The sequence below is a fragment of the Engraulis encrasicolus genome, unplaced genomic scaffold, assembly GCF_034702125.1.
Source record: "Engraulis encrasicolus isolate BLACKSEA-1 unplaced genomic scaffold, IST_EnEncr_1.0 scaffold_32_np1212, whole genome shotgun sequence".
In the NCBI taxonomy this organism is placed as follows: domain Eukaryota; kingdom Metazoa; phylum Chordata; class Actinopteri; order Clupeiformes; family Engraulidae; genus Engraulis; species Engraulis encrasicolus.
The window spans coordinates 1199107-1224969 of record NW_026945621.1 but is presented as its reverse complement, the minus strand read 5'-3'; the positions used below and the strand labels follow the sequence as shown (position 1 = coordinate 1224969).

At 42.4% G+C, this 25863-nt stretch overlaps 1 pseudogene; it reads left to right on the top strand.

Annotated features, from left to right (window-relative positions):
• The first annotated feature begins 17244 nt into the window (after positions 1-17244).
• LOC134443464 (GTPase IMAP family member 7-like) lies at positions 17245-18549 on the top strand (annotated as a pseudogene).
• The last annotated feature ends 7314 nt before the right edge of the window (positions 18550-25863 follow it).

The following is a 25863-nucleotide window of genomic DNA, read 5'->3' as shown; positions in this document are numbered from 1 at the left end:
ACTTTCTGCACTAAACCCAAACATACACACACTGACACACACTGACACACACACACACACACACACACACACACACACACACACACACACACACACACACACACACACACACACACACACACACACACACACACACACACACACACACACACACACACACACACACACACACACTGCTGCTGGTGTACTTGACAGACCTTTTTAATATTTATTTTTCTTCAAAATGCTACTATTACCATGTCAGAACGCTATAAAGGACTTTTTAGGAAAAGCACAAAAGCACAACAATACCTCTTAATGTATGTCCTCTACAAGTCTTCTGTTGTCCAGTCTTGCACTTTAAATGTCTGTATGAGCACTGTCTATGTCCATACTGTCTTAAGTCCATGTATAAGTACTGTCTATGTCTATAATGTCTATGTCCTTACCTAGATTAGTCTATGTCTGTATGGGAAAGCAAGAAATGTAATTTCAAATTATTTGTATGACCAGTGCATGTAAAGAAATTGACAATAAAACCTACTTGACTTGACTTAACTAATTATTTCCATATAACTACTCAATTGTTTCCAAGGTAATTAAGCAGAAATAATACAAGGATGCTTGGGTGGTCGTTTCTATGCAATAATATAGGAAGAGGAAATATTGCACATTACGGCACTGATGTAGCCTAATTAGCAGGGGCGCCGACAGGGGGGGAAAAGTGGTACTGATTATAACGGCCCAGACCAACACAACGGCCCGTCCGCGGATGGCAATTAATAGCCTAATAAAATATTAGAACTAATATTCTTGCCTTTTAAAAAAAATGTCTATTTACAATGAAATGGTAATTGGAAATGAACGTAGGCCCATTAAACTCACAACTATCGATTTCCATAACGTTTTCGTCAGTTCTTTAGGACCCTCCCCCCCTTAGCTCTTGCGAAATGGTGCGGTCCAATCTGGCGGTGCGAGGCGTTGAATCGCACAGCGTCCGAAATGCTGGCAGCAGGAGTACAGAGCGACTTGAGGTCTTAACCCATAGAATGTTAGAATGTTAGTAATATAGGCTACAGTAGGCTACAATCTATGTCTTAACCACATGATGGTGAGCTGGTGGTGACAGAGTAATGTAGTCAGGTTGGCAAGAAAAGACGGCAGAAAGAAGAGAGGGTCAGAAGCAGGCAACTGGTCACTCAATTTTTCTCCAAGAAAGGTATGCTCACTCAATGACATTGCGTTTGCAAACGCAATCAAATGATAGGCCTAACTAACAAACGGAAACCTTGGATAAACTTCCAAGAGAGCACGTTAGCATGGCTCCTATTTAAACAATCCACCTTTATTGTCACCGCGAGCAAACGGCAAAAGTGATAAACTATAGCCTCCAAACATGATAGCCTACTTTCCAGACTACCATAGCCTACTGCTGAAGCGATTGCAGGGCTGACAGAATCGCTTGCTTCGTGGGTATTAAGTGCCAAAATAATGTTTTTTATATAACTAAATGGTTCGGCCATTATCCTGCATAGCAATGGCACAACACTCATGATGGAGGGGTTGTTGTTTTGTCCATATCAAATTTGTAGATTATATCCGCGTTTCGTGATGAATGTTGCACGTCTATCAACTGCCACTGTCAGCGCGGTGTGGACCAACAGCGCAAGGGGGGAACACAGCACTCGTTGACCTGCTTTTGTTTGTGTTCTGTTTTGACCCTCTCATCAGTAAAGTTTTGGTTCTCTCTGGTCACCCAACAGCATCAGTTGAAACTTAAGTGAGGGGAATGAAGGCTGATTTGACAACAACTTGTAGCCTAAGTTTTGGATGCTCTCATCAGCCATTTAATTATCATGTTTGCGCAGGAGAGCGGTGCCTTTGACAAGCGGTGGCTATTTTTTTTTACAATCATTCCTCACAACAATGTAACAACACGGAGTAGGCTAACCTAATGGCTAGGGCAAGAGATTTTCTTCTTCTCATGAAGTTACAAAGAGTTTTACCCTTGGCACGAAATAGGCTAAATGCTTATCGGACGTCTAAATTAGACTAATGTCAGCGTGGTGCTGATGGACAGCGCACCACAACCTGTTAGTCACGTTCAGTTTCAGTCCGACGGAAAACTTGGATGCAGAAAATGAACAGCGATTTGACGAGACAGCTGCAGGTTAGATAGGCTATTGACGTCAGTCACCAAATCATTTTGGATAATCTGCGCACACGGCACAGCCTATGTCTAATACCAGACTGACGCGGACTACCAATAAGCTCTGTGAGTGTAACCCTATGGAATTGCGTCCTAGGCTACCCAGGCGGCTAACCACACGGGGTAGGCGCAAAGAAAGGAAAATTGTCTCTATGTTGAGTAGCTATCTGCGCTATTTTAATTAAGAATTCATGGAAATGATATTGGGAAATCTGTCTTATTTGAATATGGAAAAACAAAAGCCTCAGCTTTTCCGACCATAATGCTTTATGTCTTTCAGAATGATTATTTGCCCCCTCTGAAGATTCTTAAAGTGGTAGTTCGCTATTTTAGACATTAAACCCTGTTTGTGTGACTTCTGGGGTGAAGTAGAGATGTTCTCATCACAATTTTGACATTTGGTGCTGAACGGAGCATTTGGGTATCCAAGACTGCAGCCCCCCCACCTTTACATTGACTCCAATGAAGCACTCAAGCAATCGATCATAAAATGGCATTAAACTTTCGTTTGCAGAGACATGAAACTCACCGAGTGGTCAGAGGTGGGCAGCGATGCGTTGGCTCGAAAATCACCGCGAAATACGCTTCCAGAGAAGATATATTCATTATTGTCCGTCTTCATTGATTGTATTGGTTTGACTAGTATTACTCCGCGCGACCGGAAATGGGGGTGCGTTTGTTTACCTTACTATCTATGGTTTGTATGCAAGCTGTAGTTTTTTTAGCCAGTCCCGCTCAAAGATAGCCGTTCTACCTCGTTCCTTGATGTCTACATAAACAACACACTATCGCTACCTACTGGCTGGATGTCTACTGCTATTCAACGGTGTCTGGGGAAAAATAGGTCCGCCAAATGCTAAACAACAGTTAGAAGGCATATTTCGCTGCAATTTTCGGGTCAATTTATCGCTGTCTACCACTGACCACACGGTGAGTTCCATGTCTTCTCAAACAAAAGTTTAATGCCATTTTATGATCGATTGCTTGAGTGCTTCATTGGAGTCAATGTAAAGGTGGGGGGGCTGCAGTCTTGGATACCCAAATGCTCCGTTCAGCACCAAATGTCAAAATTGTGATGAGAACATCTCTACTTCACCCCAGAAGTCACACAAACAGGGTTTAATGTCTAAAATAGCGAACTACCACTTTAACAATTCAAATTAGGCCTATATAAATCTATGTGTTGGATTCATGCCCTTCATGCCCCCCTCCGCTCCCCCGAATAACAATAGTAATAATTTAAAAAGAAAAAAAGAAGGGGGGGGGGGTAGGCCCAAAATTAGAATCTTTCATAGGGCCCAAAATTCCTGGCGGCGCCCCTGCTAATTAGTATGGAACTACTTCGGCTGATATCGTTTAGTTACTGGCATACCTACCACCTAACTACTATGATGACACAGTAGCTGTTTTCATTAGCCTACTATTAACTAGAAACTACAGCATAATTGCACTGGAACTGTATGGTTATTTTTGCTGTTAATAATCACAAATTATAGTGTAATTGCACTGGAAATTACTAATAACAAGCCGTTGTTACCATAAAATTAGACTGAAATTACTGAGAAATTACTTTGAAATTAACACCTTATTAGCGATCCGTAAAGTAAAGTGTTACCAGCGCAACGTTGCTGCTTATGTTATTGGATTCTGTTCTTCAGAGAGAAAAAATGGGTTGACCCTCCTTTAATTTCTTCCAGTGACCCCGAACAGTAACACAGACGTAATCCCAGTAAGATAAAACTTGGCTGTTACCAGAATGGCAAGGATCATGTCACAGTGCATTACCAAAGGCACTGTTTAATATCATAGCAGTGAAGTACTATGTGTAACTGAGGTGTTACTACACAGTCCGCCCCTCAGGTCTCAAACCCGTCACCTCCTAGTCAAAGCATCGGTTTGGGCATGGAAGGCACAGCACAATGTCGCTGAGCTTAAAGGGGTATGCCACTATTTTGGGGCTTAATACAGTTAAAATCGTTGGCTGGGGTTTATAATGGTGGTAAAGTGTCTTATTTTTCATGTAAGCCGTTGCCTTGCTTTAAGACAAGTTAAAAGAGGGAATATGTCGCTAAGCTAGTGAAAGTCAATGTATCCATGTAGCTTGCTACAATGCTACACGGATACATTTGACTAAATAGCATGTAATAGGCGCAGAAGAAGAAATGGTTTGTGATGTGACATATGACTGTTGCATACAAGGTCTGACAATTTCTCTGCCGTGGAATGTTTCAATGGGAACCTGGCATAGTCAACAGCTAAGACTGTTATCTACGCTAATTTGATCGGTCACGGACGTCGGCCTCTCCGACCACCACTGTGTGTTTTTTTTATTTTGACATTTCAACACAAATTAGCACACCCAACAATGTCATTCACAAACGACGCATTAATGCCTCTGCTGAGCTTAAGATTTCAGACCTCATCAAATCAGGTGACCTACTAAATGGTCACTGCACACCTGATGAAATGGTTGATAGCTTCAACAACAACTTAAGAGGAATTCTAGATAACATAGCTCCAATTAGAACGACGACAAGAACCAGTGCTAGGTATTCACCTTGGATGAATGACTCACTTAGAGCCTTAAAAAGAAAATGCAGAGCAACCGAGCGTCTTTGGAGGAAAACTAAATTAGAAGTCCATAGACAATCCCTTAGGGATGAGATCTCCTCCTACAATAATGCGGTACGCTCAGAGAGAAAAGCATATTTTTCCAAAATCATAACAGACAACCAGCATAATGCGAAAGTTCTTTTTTCCACTATTGACCACCTGCTTAATCCAACACATAGCAATAACAACCTAAATGCAGCATCACATGCCAAGTGCGAGGAATTTGCTAGATTTTTTAATAAAAAGATTGCAGACATTAGAGAAGGCATCCAAGGTGGAAACGCAGCAACCTCTGTCGCCCACTCAGGCGATACACCGAGGGGAGGGTTAAACCCCCCTAGGATACCTGAGAGCTTCCAAAAGTTTTGTCCAATTACAGAGGACGACCTCTTCTCTGGTCTCCCAAAAAAAGTAATTGACAAATTGCAACTCATTCAAAATTCTGCGGCAAGAATCCTAACAAGAACCAGAATGAGAGAGCACATCTCTCCTGTCTTGGCAGACCTGCACTGGTTACCTGTCTCATACAGAATCGACTTTAAGATTCTGCTCACAGTATTTAAAGCATTAAATGGACTTGCCCCTAGTTGTATCTCTGAAATGCTCTCTTTTTATGCCCCTGCTCGAGCTCTCAGGTCCACTGATGCCAAGCTGCTAAGGACCCCCACCCCCCGCAAAAGAAGATCGGCGACGCCGCGTTCGCCTGCTATGCGCCCCCCCATCGAGATCCGATCAGCCAGCTCCGTCGACTCCTTCAAGAAGCAGCTGAAGACCCACCTCTTCATCCTTGCCAACTCCTAGCTGCCAAGGCGTCATAGTGTCCCAGCTGCCGCACCGCGCTTACTACTCACAACCAGCCCTGGCAGGGGGCTCCCCTAGGTGGCCGCTGGTCTCTGCCTGAGGTTTCTTCCTGACTATAGGGTTTTTTTTCTCAGACCTCACTGAGCTTTTTTTTCCCCTTACAAACTATGATTCAAGCGAAAGGGAGTTTTTCCTCACCCCTGATGCCACCAGGGGCCGCACCTGAGCGCCCAATCTCTGTGTGACTATCTATGACTTATGATAGGCCCAGCCACTATGGACCTTACGCATCTAAGAATCCTCGTCCTAACCTATGTTGACCTTATGACTCTACAATCTCTGTCTATCTCTTCTTCCTCTGCCTTCCTACTATTTCTGCCTCTCCTCTATACCTCTCCTTTTAAATCCATCTCTAACAATGTTTTTTTTCCCATTTGTTAAGTTCTTTGAGTTACATGCCTTGTATGACACAGTGCTATACAAATACAATTATTATTATTATTATTATTATTATCTTGTAAACACAATGAGGAGACTGCAGATGTCTGCAGATGATGTGAACCGTCTCAAATGAATGCCTTTGTAAAGAGGTGACTTCTCTGTTTGTTTGCGTTACAGGACTTCCTCCGGATGGTGGCAGATTGACAACATCACATAAGTGAACATGAATCTCATAACTGATTGGAAAAATAAATAAAGTTTTGCACACAATGTATTTGTCTGTGAATGTCTTGAATCATTTCATGGTAGGCTAGTCTATATTGTATTAAAAATGATAATAACTAAGTAATTGAGTGGAAATAAGAGATAACGCATATTACTGCCATGTAATTTCCATGAAATTGAGTGGAATAATTGATAATGCATATTACGACCCTGATTGTTTCCCAGGTAATTAAGCAGAAATAATACAAGGATGCTTGGGTGGTAGTTTCTATGCAATAACATAGGAAGAGGAAATATTGCACAATATTGCTGCTGCCGTTTAGTTACAGGCATACCTACCACCTAACTACTACGATGACACAGTAGCTGTTTCCATTATCCTACTTTTAACTAGAAACTACTGCATAATTGCACTGGAAACTGTATGGATATTTTTGCTATTATTAATGAGAAATTATAGTGTAATTGCACTAGAAACCATACGGTTATTTTGCTGTTATTACTAATAACAAACAGTTATTACCATAAAATTACATTGAAATTACTGAGAAATTACTATGAAATTACCACCTTATTAGCGATCCGTACAGTAAAGTGTTACCCAATTTTTTTGTATCAAATTGTCCATCCAATACACTTGCTTGTACTAGACTGGGAAGGAATCCTATCACGCTCTGTACACTCTGTGCTTTATGATAATTTAATCCATTGTCTTTATACACCTTACCAGAATCTATGTTCTACCTTGATTACTGTGTAATATGTCTTTTATCTCTCTCTCTCTGTCTCACTCTCTCTCTCTCTCTCTCTCTCTCCCTCTCTCTCTCTCTCTCTCTCTCTCTCTCTCTCTCTCTCTCATACTCTGTCTCTCTCTCTCTCTCTCTCTCTCTCTCTCTCTCTCTCTCTCTCTCTCTCTCTCTCTCTCTCTCTCTCTCTCATTTATACATCACAATACTAGATCATAGATGAATCTGTCAACACTCGTTTCTGGTCATTTTTATTTAGTCTACCTCAACTATCAGAGTATGTTTTTTGCAAATTTGTCTACACATAATGTGTTTCTGTACACTGCCTGCTATATGATAATTTAATCCATTGTCTTCATGCACCTTACCAGAATCTATGTTCTACCTTGATTACTGTGTATTACGTCTTCTCTCTCTCTCTCTCTCTCTCTCTCTCTCTCTCTCTCTCCCTCTCCCTCTCCCTCTCCCTCTCTCCCTCTCTCCCTCTCTCACTTCTACATCACAATACTATAATGAACTATATGTGCCACACCTCTCTGCTCATGCCAAGAGTGTGTCAGGTCTGACAACTTTCGTTGTAAACAGGTAAGATTGTTATTATTTTAAATACAAACGAGGACATTGCAGAAGATGTGAACCGTCTCAAATGAATGCCCTCTAAAAAGGTGGCGATTGGGTTATCTTCAGATCTTGGAGCCCTCAGGAACCCTCCTGTTCCAGCAGAGCCACAACCACACCTCTCTTCAATGGAAACCTGGCATAGTCAACAGTTAAGATTGTTATCTTGTGAATACAATGAGGAGACTTTAGATGTCTCTGCACTTGATCCTCATGAACCAAACACCTCTCTGCACTGGGCACCAGAGTCACTGAACTCTTGAACTCTAGATCCTCATGAACTATACGTGAATTATCCTGAAAATCTAAAGCTTAACCCTTATGTTGTGTTCGGGTCATTTTTGACCCGTTTTCAAGTTTTAGTGTGAAAAAAACCGTTGCCAGGGGAATGGGAGGAGTTTTCCCCTTCTGTCGCGGTCCGCTGAGCCTCCCCACAAGGCGGTGCAGAGGGGCTGAGATTTTAGAGAACCCCTCCACGAATCTACGGTAATAACTTGCGAAGCCAAGAAATGACCGCAATTCGGCAAGGTGGGCCGGGCGCCTCCACTCCTTCACAACTTCAATCTTCGCCGGGTCAGTGGACACCCCCTCGGCAGAGACCACATGTCCAAGGTAGCTGACTTGGGGCTGAAAGAACTGGCACTTTGACAACTTGACCTTTAGGTTCTGCTTCTGCAGTCGCTCGAACACGCCCTCCAGCCGTTTCAGATGTTCTTCCACCGTGGCCGAGAAGACCACGACATCATCAAGGTACAAGAGGACAGACTGGTACCGCTGATCTCCAAAGATACGCTCCATGAGGCGCTGGAACGTGCCAGGGGCGTTGCATAACCCAAAGGGCATTCTATTAAATTCAAAAAGGCCAAACGGGGTGCAAAATGCAGTCTTTGCTTTATCACCTTCAGCAACTGGTCTCGGGTCGCAACTCACTCCTTGGTACGGTTGATGGCTGTTAGCAAGGTCTTTTTTTTCTGATTCCTGTTTTGCTGGTGTTTGGCATAACCTAGACCTGCCCGGTGAGCAAATAAACTCTCAACAATATCTATTTCAATTCTGACTGGGCTGATTTCTTCCAAAACGTGGCGACAAGACTTGGGCTCGAGCATCCTTACTCAGGGCACCTGAGGAGCTCGGGTTACGAAGAAAATCTTCTTCAAAATATACAAAGGTGTACAGACATTTTCCTCCAACACTATGTTTATACTATGGTGACAAGGTTTATAACACTCAAATTATAGTGATTTGTAACACTAAAAAATGGTCAGTGGACGGCCTTAAATAAAACAAACCTGGTGGCATTTCGAAATGTTCTGACATTCTCAACTGCCTCAATTGTCTGTGGGAATAGAAGTTTGTTTATGTGTACATTTGGCACTCATGGTTAAGTAGCCTGGACTTCACACTTGAAGCCCAAAGGTTGTCAGTTCGACTACCAACACGGGTGGTGGGGTAAGTAATTAACCAGTGCTGTCCCCCATCGTCCTCCAAGACTAAGGTACCCTGAGCATGGTACCATCAACACACTGCTCCCTTGTGGTGCCATTGGGGGCTGCCCCCTTGCTGAAGTGAGACATGAATACACTTATTGTGTGCTGTGAAGTGATGTGTGACAATGACAATGGGAGTTGTAGTTTATCAGGTGGGCTTTCACTTTTTGCTTCACTTCACATACATTCAGTATCTCATAAGAGATGGCCATGTTTTATAACAGATGACCATGTTTTGTAACGTCTGCTGATACTCTGGGAGGAATGGAAAACATTCAAAGCATGAGGAGATTTTTTTGTTTAGTAGATTTTGAGGCAGCCACCTCAACAGACACCTTGAATGCCCAGCATTGTTATGGAATAAGTTGTTGATTATGACAGCGGGAAAATGCATTTGATAGAATTATATGATCATGTTACGGTGCAAGGATTTGGCTAAATACTATGTAGGTCCCAGAAGAGGAAACTGTTTGTGATGTTTGATTATCTGATCCGAATGCGCCCACATATACTTTTGTTGTGTGCAAGGCCTGACATCTTCTCTGCAGAGGAATGTTTCATTGGAAAACTTTCGTTGTAAACAGCTAAGATTGTTATTATGTGAAATACAAACGAGGACATTGCAGATGATGTAAACCGTCTCAAATGAATGCCCTCTAAAAAGTTGCCGATTGGGTTGGCTGAGTATCTTCCGATCTTGGAGCCCTCAGGAACCCTCCTGTTCCAGCAGAGCCACAACCACACCTCTCTTCAATGGGAACCTGGCATAGTCAACAGCTAAGATTGTTATCATGTGAACAAAATGAGGAGACTGCAGATGATGTGAACCGTCTCAAATGAATGCCCTTGTAAAGAGGTGACTTCTCTGTTTGTTTGTGTTCACAGGAATTCCTCCGGATGGTGGCAGATTGACAACATCACATCAGTGAACATGAATCTCATAACTGATTGGAAATATAAATAAAGTTTTGCACACAATGTGTTTGTCTGTGTACTTGAATCATTTCATGGTAGGCTAGTCTATATTGTATTAAAAATGATAATAACTAAGTAATTGAGTGGAAATAAGAGATAACACATTTTAAGGCCCTGACCATATGTAATTTCCATAAAATTGAGTGGAATAGGTGATAATGCATTTTACGGCCCTGATTCTATCTTATTTCCATAAAATTACTCAATTGTTTTCAAGGTAAATAAGCAGAAATAATACAAGGATGTGTGGGTGGTCGTTTCTTTGCAATAACATAGGAAGAGGAAATATTGCACATTACGGCCCTGATGTAGCCTAATTACTTGGAAACTACTTCGGCTGCTGCCGTTTAGTTACTGGCATACCTACCACCTAACTACTACAATGACACAAGCTGTTTCCATTAGCCTACTATCAACTAGAAACTGCAGCATAATTGCACTGGAAACTGTATGGATATTTTTGCTGTTATTAATGAGAAATTATAGTGCAATTGCACTGGAAACCATGTGGTTATTTTGCTGTTATTACTAATAACAAACAGTTATTAACATAAAATTACACTGAAATTACTGAGAAATTACTCTGAAATTAACACCTTATTAGCGATCCGTAAAGTAAAGTGTTACCAAATTTTTGTCGTATCAAATTGTCCATCCAATACACTTGCTTGTACTAAACTGGGAAGTTGGGAGGAATCTTCACCCCTATTACACTCTGTACACTGCCTGCTTTATGAAAATGTATCCTCATGCACCTTACCAGAATCTATGTTATACGTCTCTTTTATCTCTCTCTCTCTCTCTCTCTCTCTCTCTCTCTCTCTCTCTCTCTCTCTCTCTCTCTCTCTCTCTCTCTCTCCCCCCCCCTTCTCTCTCTCTCTCTCTCTCTCTCTGTCTCACTCTCTCTCTCTCATTTATACATCACAATACTAGATCATAGATGAATCTGTCAACACTCGTTTCTGGTCATTTTTATTTAGTCTACCTCAACTATCAGAGTATGTTTTTTGCAAATTTGTCTACACAGAATATGTTTTTGCACATTACTTTTTTCTCCCTCCCTGACTATTACCTGTGTTACATGTGTCTTTAAATGTCCATGTGGACATTATGTGTGTATTTATGTAAGCTACTTGACACCTGAATTTCCCCTCGGGGATCAATAAAGTTACTCTACTCTATCCCCTGAGTTGGCTTTAATATTTGTAGGAATTGAGCACTATTGCCTCATGCACTGTCAAATGCAAGGCCCAGGCACCAAAGTTGGCCCCAGTGTCTTTCCTTCACTTTAAGACACTGTATTTTCAAATGTGTATTACAGTTCGCTAACATACACACACACACACACACACACACACACACACACACACACACACACACACACACACACACACACACACACACACACACACACACACACACACACACACACACACACACACACACACACACACACACACACACACAAGCACACTGCACTTTCTGCACTAAACCCAAACATACACACACTGACACACAACTCTCTCACACACACACACACACAGACACACACACAGACGCACACCGCACCTTCTACCTGCACTAAACACACACACACACACACACACACACACACACACACACACACACACACACACACACACACACACACACACACACACACACACACACACACACACTGCTGCTGGTGTACTTGATAGACCTATTTTAATATTTATTTTTCTTCAAAATGCTACTATTACTATGTCAGAACGCTATAAAGGACTTTTAGGAAAAGCACAACAATTACCTCCTCTTAATGTATGTTCTCTACAAGTCTTCTGTTGTTCAGTCTTGCACTTTAAATGTCTGTATGAGCACTGTCTATGTCCATGTATAAGTACTGTCTATGTCCTTACCTAGATTAGTCTATGTCTGCAATGAAATGAAATGTTGTGTTTCACACAGAATTTACGGCAGGGTCCTGGCCAGTGTCTCATACAGTAATACAGAACATTTTAAGTAGGCCACATGTATTGCCTGTATGTGCGTGCATTCACAATTACACAATTACACAATTACCTGGTTACATTACATTACATGTTGCTGGCGCTTGTATCCAAAGTGACGTATTCTTATTTGGGTACAGGATATTGGTTACAGCCCTGGAGCAGTGTGGGGTTAGATACCTTGCTCAAGGGCACTTCAGCCATGGATGGAGGTGCTGGAATGGATGGAATTCGAACCTGCAAGCCTCTGATGTAAAGGCCAGCACTCTAACCACTGAGCCATGACTGCCACTGGTGTAATGATAATAATAATAATAATAATTAATAATAATAATATAATAATTTGTATTTGTATAGCACTGTGTCATACAAGGCATGTAACTCAAAGTGCTTAACAAATGGGGAAAAAAAACATTGTTAGAGATAGATTTAAAAGGAGAGGTATAGAGGAGAGGCAGAAAAAGCAGGAGGGCAGAGGAAGAAGAGATAGACAGAGAATGTAGAGTCATAAGGTCAACGTAGGTTAGGACCAGGATTCTTAGATGTGTAAGGTCCATAGTGGCTGGGCCTATCATAAGTCATAGATAGTCACACAGAGATTGGGCGCTCAGGTGCGGCCCCTGGTGGCATCAGGGGTGAGGAAAAACTCCCTTTCGCTTGAATCATAGTTTGTAAGGGGGGGGGGAAAGCTCAGTGAGGTCTGAGAAAAAAAAACCTATAGTCAGGAAGAAACCTCAGGCAGAGACCAGTGGCCACCTAGGGGAGCCCCCTGCCAGGGCTGGTTGTGAGTAGTAAGGGCGCTGCGGCAGCTGGGACACTATGACGCCTTGGCAGCTAGGAATAGCTTTAAATGAATAGCTTTAAATGGTAATGTCATGAATAAGGATGCACAAAACACACACACACACACACACACACACACACACACACACACACACACACACACACACACACACACACACACACACACACACACACACACACACACACGATAAATAGGATGAATATGATCAATATGATTGATGAATATGATGAAACCTGCTCTCGATAATCAGAAAAACATTGTCATACGTTCACAGCACTGAGCGTCAACGGACCCAAACTATTCCCTCATTGCTGCAGCATGAGGGCAGTGTGGTGAGTATTGTGTGGTGAGTACAGTGAGATGTCTATTTCTGCTCTAGAGCTCCACTTGCTGGTAGAGTTCAGTACAGCATTTACCTCCTTTACCTATAGCTATTCCCTCTTTACAGCAGCATGAGTACGGTGTGATGTCTATTTCTGTTCTACAGCCCCACCTGCTGGTAGAGTTCAGCACAGCGTTTACCTCTATTCCCTCATTGCTGCAGTATGAGTATTCTGTGGTGAGTATTGTGTGGTGATTTCAGTGTGATGTCTATTTCTGTTCTAGTGCTCCACCTACTGGTAGAGTTCAGTACAGCAGGGCACCTTGACGATGAGACAGAAATGACAGACATTTTCAGAGGGGCAATGTAATTGTCACTATATGACTACAGCACTCTCTGTGTGTGTGACGTGTGTGCGTGTGTGCGTGTGCGTGTGCGTGTGCGTGTGCGTGTGTGTGTGTGTGTGTATGTGTGTGTGTGTGTCTATGTCTGTGTATCTTCCTCCTCCTGTTCCACAAGTGCAAGACTCTCATTCCACAGAGCAAGATTAGGCCCATCAGCTCCAAGTTTAAATTTACACTATACGGTAATAGATAATCACAGTTCCTCAATAACCCTTTCTCAAATGGTTTAATCCTTATTTTACAGATACATGATTATAGTGTACATGTTCAGCAGTGCTTATACAGGGGTGTGCAGGGATGTGTGTGCAATGGTGATTATGTAATTGCATTTATGATCTACTGAACAGCTGATTAGAATGATGCATACTTTCTTTAATTCACATAACGGCCACCAGGGGGAACCTCTGGTATTACAAATGCAGGGGGTGTGTTTATGTGTGTGTGCGTGCGTGCGCGTGCGTGTGTGCGTTTTGACAGTTCTGTCTTTATTGTGCCTTGGTCTTGTCTTCACATCCATCTGTCTCGATCTGTGTGTGTGCCAGAGGGAAATTTAAACTAAATTGGGATTTTATCTCGTTTTTCTCCATAAGTGTACTGATATAGGCACTATACTTCATTACATTATTGTGCTCTCTATAATTATGCTCCACACAAAATTACAATATTGTATAGTATACTGCAAAATGTGTTGCAGACGTGTTCTTGAGTCTCCATCCCATAAAAAACAGCTTGTGTGGTCATTAGGGCTACGACATTATGACAGAGCTGCGTATGAGGGAAAAGACGCACGCTGTTCTCTGTATCTTAATTTGTTAACTTCACCACCAGCAAAACTGAGCATTTTTTGTGGGGGGTTGTGAGCGCGGACCAAAGTTTATTTCAAGGATTTAACAATTAGGCCTAAAAGTTAAAACACAGAGGGCATTGATTCACCACACGCAGCACTCATCAGCTCAGTGTTGACGACACAGATAGGGCCCTGTCTCGCGTAAGGGGTGCCCAGGCTTAAATATCTTTCAAACTACTCCCCCAGCCTGGGGCCCCCACCCGACCACCGCTATAGAGTAGCAATACCCATGGAGGGGGCCCTTTCTCACTCTCTGGCCCAGGGGCCAGGGGCCCATGGAATCATAATCACTCCCTGTGTATCCATGACCCTCTGCATGTTCAGGAATCCAGAAAACATTGAGAAAAAACGGTGAAGAAAGACAAATGGTTAGTGACACCACCTGACAAATAACTATTGCCAATAGTCTATTGGGGTGTATTTTGTTTATTATCTCTAATACTACCTATTGCTCGTTGAATTTGCAAAACAGTAGGCAAAATGGATTCACAGTCAATGTTGTTTCCTAATTGATATCACAGAAGAATGTTTGACAGGGAGTTGCATTGTTCTGGTATCCCCTTTATTTTTAGAGCAGTGTACTTAAGCTATTACAATCTGTCTATATAATGTCAGGACAATTCAGAAGGAGAGGACTACAACAACAAGTATAATATTGTAGTTTCACATGATAGGACGGGCAGAATAAGGCTTAAGCAATGGCTGGAAAAGGTAAAAAAACAAAAAAGGGTAGGGTTCACATAATTAATTAATACATAATTAGTTATGTTGTTTACATGGTACTTCACTCGACTTAAGCCTAAAGTAAGATGATCTTAAAACCACAGCTCACAATATTGGTCATGTTTAACCATCAAGCAATAACACATTGGATACTTTTACTGAGACCTTGTGGAAAGAGTTCACTACCTTCAGTGTCCTCCACCAGTTTGGCTACTTTTATCTTTCTCATGAGCTTTTTCACCTGCTGCTTATCCCTTATCTTGTTGTTGAACACCTGATATCTGCCACCACACTCCCTAATGAGGCTCTGGAGGTGTGTGTTGGTGTTTTTGACATAATCATCAATATGCTGATCTAGATCATCCCCACGTGTGAAGAGGATGATGGTTCTGTCTCTTATCTTCCCCAGTTTCTTCTCTAGCCTCTCTAAGATGTCTCTCTCTCCCTCAGTGAAGCGGCCAATCTGGATGACCAGCAGGTACACACACACCTGCCCCTTACACATCTCTTTGCATTTCTGCACATGTTCATCCAGCTGCTGGAGATCGTCATCAGAGAGGTCTGGTGTGTCGATGACTGTCACCTTTGTTCCACGGATCCTCTTCTTCGTTAGGCTCTCACACTGTGTAGTGACTGGAGTTGAGCTGGGCTTTGATATAAACTTCTTCGTTAGGCTCTCACACTGTGTAGTGACCGAAATTGAGCTGGGCTTTGATGTAAACTTCTTTTTCTTTCTCAGGATGGTGTTCCCACTGGCACTCTTCCCAGCGCCGGATTCTCCCAGGAGAACCAGGGTCAAATCACTACCTATTCATAGAAAAACAACTGTTGTATATAACCCACATCAATATTAAAACTCTCCAATCCTCATGCTATTAATATATATCTATCTGATAATAACTTTACAGAAGAAGGCATTATATTCATGAGCAGGGCAGCTGACAGCTTTGGCCGGGCCTAAGTTGTTTATGAGCTCTGCAAACTCCAATACAAATGCCTAATGGTAAGAAACATAAAATGTTAAAAAAAATATATGTAATAAACATAAATAAACTTAGCCAAAAACGGAATTCTTTAAAAAATAAGATGAGAGAGTGAGAAGACTTGAAGACTTGAAAGATTAAATCTTTATTTTTGTCTTGAACCAAAACACCTTGAAGTTGTTCTTGCAGTGTTGCATGCCATTTACAGTATATTAAGTCTGCAGCACCTTAAGTTACCATGGGTAACTGGTCTCAATTGGAAATAGTATTCAACTGTTCCAAACGGCTTTAAAGAATGGAACCTCATTATGTTAAATTGTACTCATGGTCATGCAAATCTCAGCTCAAATTAACCCTATTCAGACTGGGCTTTTTTGGCATTCCTGGGCCTGGGGGGGGGCTCTTTTGACCCCCCCCTCATAACTCATGAACGGAATACCGTATGACTACGAAACTTGGGGGAGATGATCTACATATGGACATCTATGAATGACATCATTTTTGTAATTATCTGGTATTATGACGTCATTATGACATCATTATCTTATTATGCCCAAAATCTCGCCATAATGGATTTTCCAACAAATTTAGGTAATGCACTTAAATTTTAATGATTTTGTGCTTCAAACCACTTACATGCTCACAAAGTTGTCTGAAGCTAATGGAAATAACAAAAAAATATGAAAATATATGGCGTCATAGATATGGTAAAGTGATTTTTGGTCAGACATACCTGTCAGAAAACCGTTGCCATGGCAACGGCAAAAATGATAAACCTAATCTTTCGGTACCAAACTGTAGCCAACTAAATGTTAGGAAAAGTCTCAAAGTTTCGTAGTCATAGCTTGAGTCGTTCAGGAATTATACGACATCAAAGTTGGTGCGGGCACTTTTAACACCCCCCACAGTCTGGATAGGGTTAACACACTATTTCACAATTAATTTCACCACATACATAATGATTGGGAGTTACATTCAGAGCAAATGGCACTTACTTTTTGGCATCTTCCTCACCAAGGACTGTTGAAGAAACAGAGCTACAAAGCACTACAGTGTCCTTATGATGGCTGCCGTAGAGATGGGTGTGTCTATCAGCAACAGTTATAAGACAACTGGCAGCCAAATCACAAACCACTTCAACAGAAGAACTCTGGTGCAAGACATGGGAGGACGTTCATCTAAAAAGTCAGGTGAGACTATTCATTGACAACAACAGGTGCAAGAGGTGACTTTTTATCAACTAATGAATATTCTTTCACAATGTTGTACAGCTGGACTGTACTGGGCAATTGTACGACCACAATGCTTTAGTTTAAAATGTATTCTTTTCCCATCTGTAATTGAGCAATAACATCCCAACCTGGACATGCATGGTTCTAAAGGTTTTTTTTTTTTTTTTTTTTTTTAATATCGTCTTCCTACTGGTATTTTAACTCCAAAGTCTCTCATCATAAGGTCAACACATTTAAGCTACAGCTGCCTGAGGTTGGCAATTCAGGCATGTTGCATTGGAGCAGCTTTAAGATACCTTGTTGTAATATGGTGTGNGAGAGAGTTTGTAATTATGCATCAATTAGAGTAATTCAAATTTAAAAGTAAAATATTGTGTTATTAATACAGAGAACAAATATGTTTCCAGATCTACCCCTGAGGATCGTCCTGATTGGCAAAACTGGAGTGGGGAAGAGTGCCTCAGGAAACACCATTCTGGGGAAGGAAAGCATTTGAGTCCAGTTCTTCAGCTAAATCTAAGACTGCAGAATGTACATTAGCATCAGTCACAAGTCCACGTCATATACTTGTGGTTGATACTCCTGGTATATTAGACACTGATACAGAAAAAACTGAGGAAATTAAAGAAGAGATCCTGAGATGCATCAAGGCCTCCACACCAGGTCCCCATGCCTTCCTATTGGTCATGTCAGTGAATCGCTTTACCAAGGAGGAGCAGAATGCAGTCAGAGCCCTCCAGGAGATCTTCGGTGAGAAGGCTGCAGACTACATGATCGTCCTCTTCACCCGCGGAGATGAGCTTGAGGGTCAAACCATCATCGAGTTTGTGCGCAATGCCAACAAAGATCTACGAAAGGCAATTAGGAGCTGTGGTGGGAGATTTCACGGGTTTAACAACAAGATCACAAGCAGTGTTCAGGTAGATGAGCTGATCAAGAAAATAGATGAGATGGTAGCAGCTAATGGTGGAGATCACTTCAGTGAGGATATGTATAAAGAGACAACAAGGGTGATGAGGGAAAGAGACCTTCCCTGCGATTCTGACCACTTTGATGAGGAGCTGTCCTTCCTCCCTCGCCTTGCAGAGAGGGTTGTCCTATTTCAGACCGTTCTAAATGAGGAGTCTTCATTGTTTAATTATGACATATGACATCACTAGTCATGTCTGTGAAGATTATCATTCTTCGAGGTCATTTTAGTCTACAGACTTCAACTGTAATTCTGATATGAGTGTTTTGTCTGTGTAGAGTGGGTCTGTAAAGTTGGAACCCACCTTAAAGTGATACTGTTATTTTTTTTTGGAAATAGGATCATTTTACCACTTCCTTTGAGTTAAATGACTTCTGTTCACCTCCAATCTAGCAATTAACCCTCCTGTTACCCTCAGATTTTGGTTACATCCGTGATCCTTGGGGTCATTTTGACCCCAGCCACTTAAATGTCTACAAAATCAGTAAAAAACTAAACTTTTGCACATATTCATGCCTCATATATTTAATGTTGCTCTGTTGGTGACATAAATAGTCCATAAAATATATCCTAACTCCCCCACAGACACGCACATATAAAACTGATCTAAATACAAATGGACAGATATTACTGGGATTTCAGTAACTCCACATACTCTCTTAATAGATTTCCATGCCACATTTTGGCGCTAACTCACCAGTTTAATTCTAAATCACCAGAAATGAAACCCCATTGAAATGAAACCCCATTGAAAATGAATGGGGTTTTATTTCTGGCGAGTTAGAATTAAACTCCTGAGTTAACACCAAAACGTAGCATGGGTATACGGGTATATTAGTGAAGTGTGGGACACCAGGTCAGCAAACAAGAACAGCTGACGGCAAAGCATCAAGGATATCTGGCCTTCCATTACTCCCATGCACTGTTTCTGCCATTGACTTCAATGTTAAACGCATAATGGCCGAGTCCCTAAGCAAGTATTGAACATTGCATGTTATGCAGAAAGTACCAAATTTCAACTGATTTGATGTGCACTGATATGAAACGAATTGTGATTTTATTACAATATTCTAATGATGCGAATTCCCCAATTCATGGGATTTTTGAGCTGGAAGATCAAAATATGTAAAAATAAACAATTGAATGATTGGAATAGTTAAAAAACTGGGCCAGTTATCTATAATCCATGACAGTTTAACATTATTGATGGAATTATGGAAATAAATCAACTTTTTCATGCTATTCTAATAAAGTGGCCTGGAGCTGTATACTTATTACATTTTCAGACGGTAAACTAATTGGTAAACCCCAAGGATAACAGGAAGGTTAACCCTCTGGTTGTGTTAGAAACATGGTTAGGCTACGTTCATGGTGATAACGGTCAAAATTGACCGACTACACAAAAAAGGTAACAATGATTAAAAATCTGATTTGCATATTTTGTGATTAATACCTTTTAGACATCCTTTTGAAACATTTTCAATGTGATTTAAATGTCATTCTGCTTCGTTTTAGTGATTTGTAGGCTTTTTTTCTTGTCTTGCACCAATTCGTTTTATCAACCCTCTGGACTTCTAGGGCCTCTCAGAAGCTTTCAGGCCTTTGGAACACTTTCACTTTTTTCAAGTATTTCAACTAACTGTAAACATCTATACTAATGTGGCACATATGGTTGTATTCTGAAAAGCCTAACAAAAAAGAATATGAGAGTAAAGTGAATGTAATATAGCTGTATATGAAGAGTTCAGATGCAAACGTCATCGGAGAAACTGTGGTGGTAGGAGTGTCTGGGGGCACTGTATCAGTCGCCACGCGAGGCCCTAACCGCGACTTTTGATATATTATCTGCATGATAGTATATGATGTTGAAATATGATGAACAAATAAAATGGAACATTTCCATGCGCAACTATAGGTCTTCATGCTCGTGCGCCAATGGAACTCTCAAACGCGACAGACACACACACACGCTGTTATGTCTGTCTCTTCACCAGTGTTTATTTTGGCTCCCTCTAATGTTTCTCTGTTGTAAATAGCAGGGAGACTTGATTGGTGGTCGTCCCCATCAACCGGATGGGCCACACCTGTGTCACTGATTGGGTACACCTGCGGCAGCCCTTCAAAAGGCTCGAGCCGGCTGGGGGAGACTTCATTCCTGACCCGTTTTTTTGCCGACGCTCTTGCCGTCCTGTTCCGTCCTGTGACATTGAAGCTTTTTTTGTCTTTTCTTTTGGATTTTGAGCTTTGATGCTCCGTCGCATTCTTTGTATAACCCCTAGACTTTCGCCATTAAAACCCTTTTGAGCTTTCGTTTTGTGTCTGTCCCCTTATGTTACTTGCTTTGTAACACACGCGTACACAGGCGCGGAGTGGCCATCGGGAGATCGGGGACTTGTCCCGGTGGGCCGCGGCCGCGAAATATATTTCAGCGGCCGCATTATGTTCTCAGCCGGCCCCACAGTGCTTCACCACACTATGTTCTCAGCCGGCCCCAAAGTGTTAGTGCGATATAGCAAAGATTAACTAACTCCAATTCAATACCTATCTGTAAATTGTTCACTCACCACTATATATACCGTCTACCCGACCGCAATACCTCAGTGACGGTGTCAAACAGTAATTTGGCCACACCCCTTCTCTACTGATAATGTTCATACACCGTAGATCGCGGATGTTTACTAGATCTTAGTAACATAGTTTCGTTTTCAGTATTTCAAGAACCTGTGATATTTATATTGGTTACCAAGGAATGGAAATATTAGTAAGTTGTTATTTATTTTCCGATTTCCACATGACTGTTACAGTTTACAGTCTGCCACTCCAGATTCACTTGTTCTGTGGTTATTGACTTGGGTTACGAACAGACTCCACCAAGTGGTAAGGAGGTGAACTGCAGCTAAGCAGGAAAACACGTTGTACATGTTTTGATGGCATTGGTTTGTTAGAACTAGCGGTAGGCCTATATCTCCTTACAGTATAATGTATATCATACATATATTTATATGTGGCACATTTAGGATGTAGCCTATGTAATGTCTGAAGAAATGGAACAAAATAATTACAACAAATTCTGATGTGAGCAGTGCTGGGTGTATAGCCTAAACTGTGGATTAAAATGTAATAGCAAGAAACAAAGACATTTGCTGCGACGAAGAAGACAGTTTTAAGGTAGGCCTACACCGTTTGGTTATACATTTTGTTGACTTATGGTTGTGCTTTGAAGTAGCTAGGTTTGGCTTATTTGCTGCATGGTGGGTTTATTGCACAATGTAGACAGACTTTTTGTAAGCTATAGGCTACTATATTTTGTAAGCCTACTCTTCTAAAAATCCCCACACTCAAAACTTTGTGCCCATGCTAATCCTGTCTTCCTTAAACGATATTTCAATTTCAAACTGTCAAAATGACAGTGGAGTGCACATTTGCATGGAACAGTAGCGTGATGTAGCCTAATCTAGTAGGCCTATGAATGCTTTGGACTGTGATGATGGCTCCAGTGGTGTAGTCTACTTTTTGAAGTGGGTATACTGTATATTTGAGCATTTTTTGATGTGTACTATGTATATATTTGTGCTATTGTAAATAATGGATCAATCAATTTTAAGTGGGTATACTGTAATCCCTGAAATTTTGAAATGGGTGCGTATACTTCGTTTTACGTAGACTACACCACTGGCTGTGCATTTCATCAAGGTGTAGGCTAAATTCTCCAATTCAGGTTGATATTTTGACAACACTAATGTTCACATGTAGTACGACTGCAGATTTCGTGGCTTTTGTCTTTTTGGTTAAGAAACCATGTTGTTCGCTTTGTTTTTTTGTTTCTTTTTGTTTTTTTTAAAAAAGAGGGCCGCCAAGGAGAAAATTGTCCCGGTGGGAAAAGGTGGGCCACTCCGCCTCTGCACACACCCTCTCTGTCTTCCTCTTGTCCTTCTTAATCTTAATAATATATATATGTAGCGGGCAGAGCGTAGTGCTGTGTAGGAGGTGCCACTTCGGGTGGCGACGCAAGCCAATTGCGTGCCGAGCGTAATTAGGTGGCACAGGTGGCATGTCATTTCAAATGGTGGCGGGAGCTTGCCAAAGATTGCTTTGTTGGTGGTGCAGGGAGCCAGGAGGTTGTTTGTTTGCTGTGCGGCCCGTGAAGTTGGAAGTTTGTGTCGGTAGTGCGAAAACGTGAGGTAAGGCTATTCCTTCTAGGCGCTTGTCTTGCCCGTGTCGTAATTTCACATGGTTGATCTCACGTTTGTTTGTCTTGTAGCAATTTGGGGCTTATCGATCATTAAGCCGCATGCAAGGTGCCTACGTTGTCTTTTGGGAGTTTGCTGGGTGAACCCTGAGTAACACGGGAAGTGTCTGGATCGCAGCTGATGTAAGTTTTGATTTGTATTTCGCCTTGGCTAACCATCGGATGGTTGTTTGCATCACTGACCCTTACCTCTGCCCTGGTTTGTTGGCAGATACTGCACTGAGCTGCCGACACGCGCATTTAATCCTTCCACAGAAGCACGGGCGCTCGCGTTAACCCCTCCTGCGCTGCATTGTAACAACTTCATTGGGAAGTTTAACCAACATTTAACTGCACCGGTCTCAATGTAAGTTCCCTGACTCAGTCTTGTCTCTGCCTCCGCTGTATAATTTCTCGAGATGTCTTGCCTGACTTGGCTGGCTATTGTGTTTGCATTGTAGCCCAAGAACGGAGCCCAGTCACTGACTGACAGGCGGCCGGTGAGCGCACGTCTCTCTCCAGTCCTGAGGTGCGCATTTCCTTGTTTTAGTTTTAGTCGTGTCTTAAGGTCTCACTAATTCACCAAGCATGATGTTACAACCTGATGCTTTCTCTATTTCAGGAGGATCATTTTAGGAGCCACAGCCACTGTTTTTCCTTAGTTCATTTTGTTTGTATTTTCTTTTGAGTTTGGTGGGACACTCCCCTCAGAACGGGTTTTAACTGGAGTCACTGCGCAGTAGGCTACTTTTTGGGCCGACAGCCAATCGGTGAGCCACGTCGTGGCCCAGCGCAGTGTTACACCCGTCTTTCGTCTCCTGCTTGAGTGTGCGTGTGTGCGCGTGTGTGTGTATGAGTGAGTGTGCACTTTGTGTATGTTTTCTGTGTTTGTCTATTTAACTATCTAGGGCAATGTGCAATATATTTGTTTGAGGACAGTGTGGGTTTGCAGTGCAACACGTGTGTAGTGTACAAACTGTTAATAGTGTTTGCAATTACTTACTAAACTGGGGTGCCGTGAATATTGTGTGCAATATACAGTGTGTGTGATCAATGTGTGTAGGCCTACCCTTTTATTATTTTCTATGTTTGAAGTGATCACCTGTGTGACTATTGCATGAACTACACCTGTTTGGTGTCCACTTAACCACTGTCTGTCTTCAAGTTGTTGCTGCATGCCCTAGTGGCCACTATTTATTGTACGTCTTATTTCTTATGTGTTGTCAATAAAATTTGTATGTTTGATTACATCAGCCCCAATTGTTCCTTTACACGAACAGCCTGCATTAAGGCAGTTAAGAGGTCAAAAGGTGTTTTGCGCTCAGTAGCGCCCCCTGGTGGTTACATTTGGCGTAGTCGGCAGGACATTGAGGCTGAAGTAATTTTTGTGTTATTTTTGTTATTTTTTTGTTTAATTGTGTTGAACAGAGACCAGGAAGGAAAAACAGTGGCTGTAGAAGGAGGCAGCATTACGGTACACAACAGGTATTTGACTGACTGCTTGGGTTGCGAAATTTAATCAATTTTGGTTTTTTTTGTGTTTTTGTTTCACCATGTCACAGGAGTTAGAGGAGCAGGTCAGGCTCTTGACAGAGCAGTTACGACAGGTGCAAGCTGATAATGCAACACTTCGTCAGGGAAATGTAGCAGCTACAGGACAGGGAGAGACATCTAGCCAGGCAACGGCAGGGCAACCACGAGCAGCCAGCCAGGAGGAGGCAAGTTCATCTGGTATGAGGTATGTTTATGTGCCCAGAGAGCGTAAATACCCTAGATTCTCTGGTAATTCAGGTCCAGAGGCCCTTCCAGTGGAGGAATGGGTTGAGGAGGCGCGAAAATGCCTAAAGTTGCGACATATGTCCCCCAGTGAACAAGCATATTTCATTTACGACCTTCTTGAGGGGGAGGCTAAGATGGAGATAAAGCTCCGTCCAGCTAGTGACAAGACTGATCCAGAGAACATTTTCACAATATTACTTGAGACCTTTGGCTGTTCCCATTCATACATTGAAGCCCAACAGAAGTTTTTCCAGTGCCGTCAGCGGGAAGGTGAGTCCTTACGTGAGTTTTCCCATTCCCTTATGGCTCTAATGGAAGTAGTGCAGCGAAAAAATTCAAATGCCATCCCTAATTCGAATGCTGTCTTGCGTGACCAATTTGTGGAATATGTTAGAGACAAAATGTTGCGCCGGGAGCTAAAGCAATTTGTTCGGCTTAATCCGGGTTCTACTTTTTTGGATGTGCGTAAAGAAGCGATTCGATGGGCTGAAGAGGGGGACGGCCCTCGCCCAGTACGTGCGAGAACGTTTTCTTGTGATGTGAGCTCAGGAGCAACTGGGGACTGGGGTGCCACAACTCAGGCAGTGGTAGCCAAACCAAATGATGAGTTAGCCGAGGTGAAGGATTGTCTGCGTAAACAACAACAACAATTGGACCACATTCTGAAGCACTTATCCTCTGGACCTGGGCCCTCAGCCCAAAACAGAGCAAGTTCCCAAACAAGGCGATATCGGTTCACACCCACTGGGCAGCCTATTTGCCTCGGGTGTGGGGAGGCGGGACACATGGTAAGGGAGTGCCCAGTGAGTGGCGGGGGTCGTCAACAGGCTCAGGGGGCACGCAGAGACTCTGGTCAAGCGGCACGTAATAACACCAACGTTCCTCCAAGCGGGCATCAGGGAAACTAGCGCCCTCTAGTGCATGGAGCCTAGCATTAGATGGGGGTTTGTCAGGCTCAGACTCTCCTTTGAATACGCCTTCCTCTCACCGTGGCCTGATTGGGCAATGTCCTGTGGCAGATGTTAAAATGGGTGGAGTGGCGGTGAAATGTTTGGTTGACACTGGTTCAATGGTCTCTACCATCACTGAAGCCTTCTTCAAAGAACATTTTCAGGCTCTGGGGCAAGAACGGCTACGCTCCTGTGGATGGCTGCAATTAAAGGCAGCCAACGGTCTTGATATCCCTTATCGAGGTTATCTGGAACTGGACGTGGAGGTCTTGGGCAAGGTGCTTCCCTCAATGGGTATTCTTGTGGTGCAAGACACCCTTGACACGGCAACCAGAGAGAAGAAGAACGCCATTCCTGGGTTGGTTGGGATGAATATCCTCCGGTGTTGCCTACAAGAAATGTTCTGCCAGGAGGGCCCTAGGTTGTTTACTTCTCCCTCCATGTCTTCGGTCCCGGCCCTTTGGAAGCATGCTTTGTTAGCATGCCAGAGTTTTGAAGACATCTCCGGCTCAGGCCATTTGGGTAGGGTATCCATTCC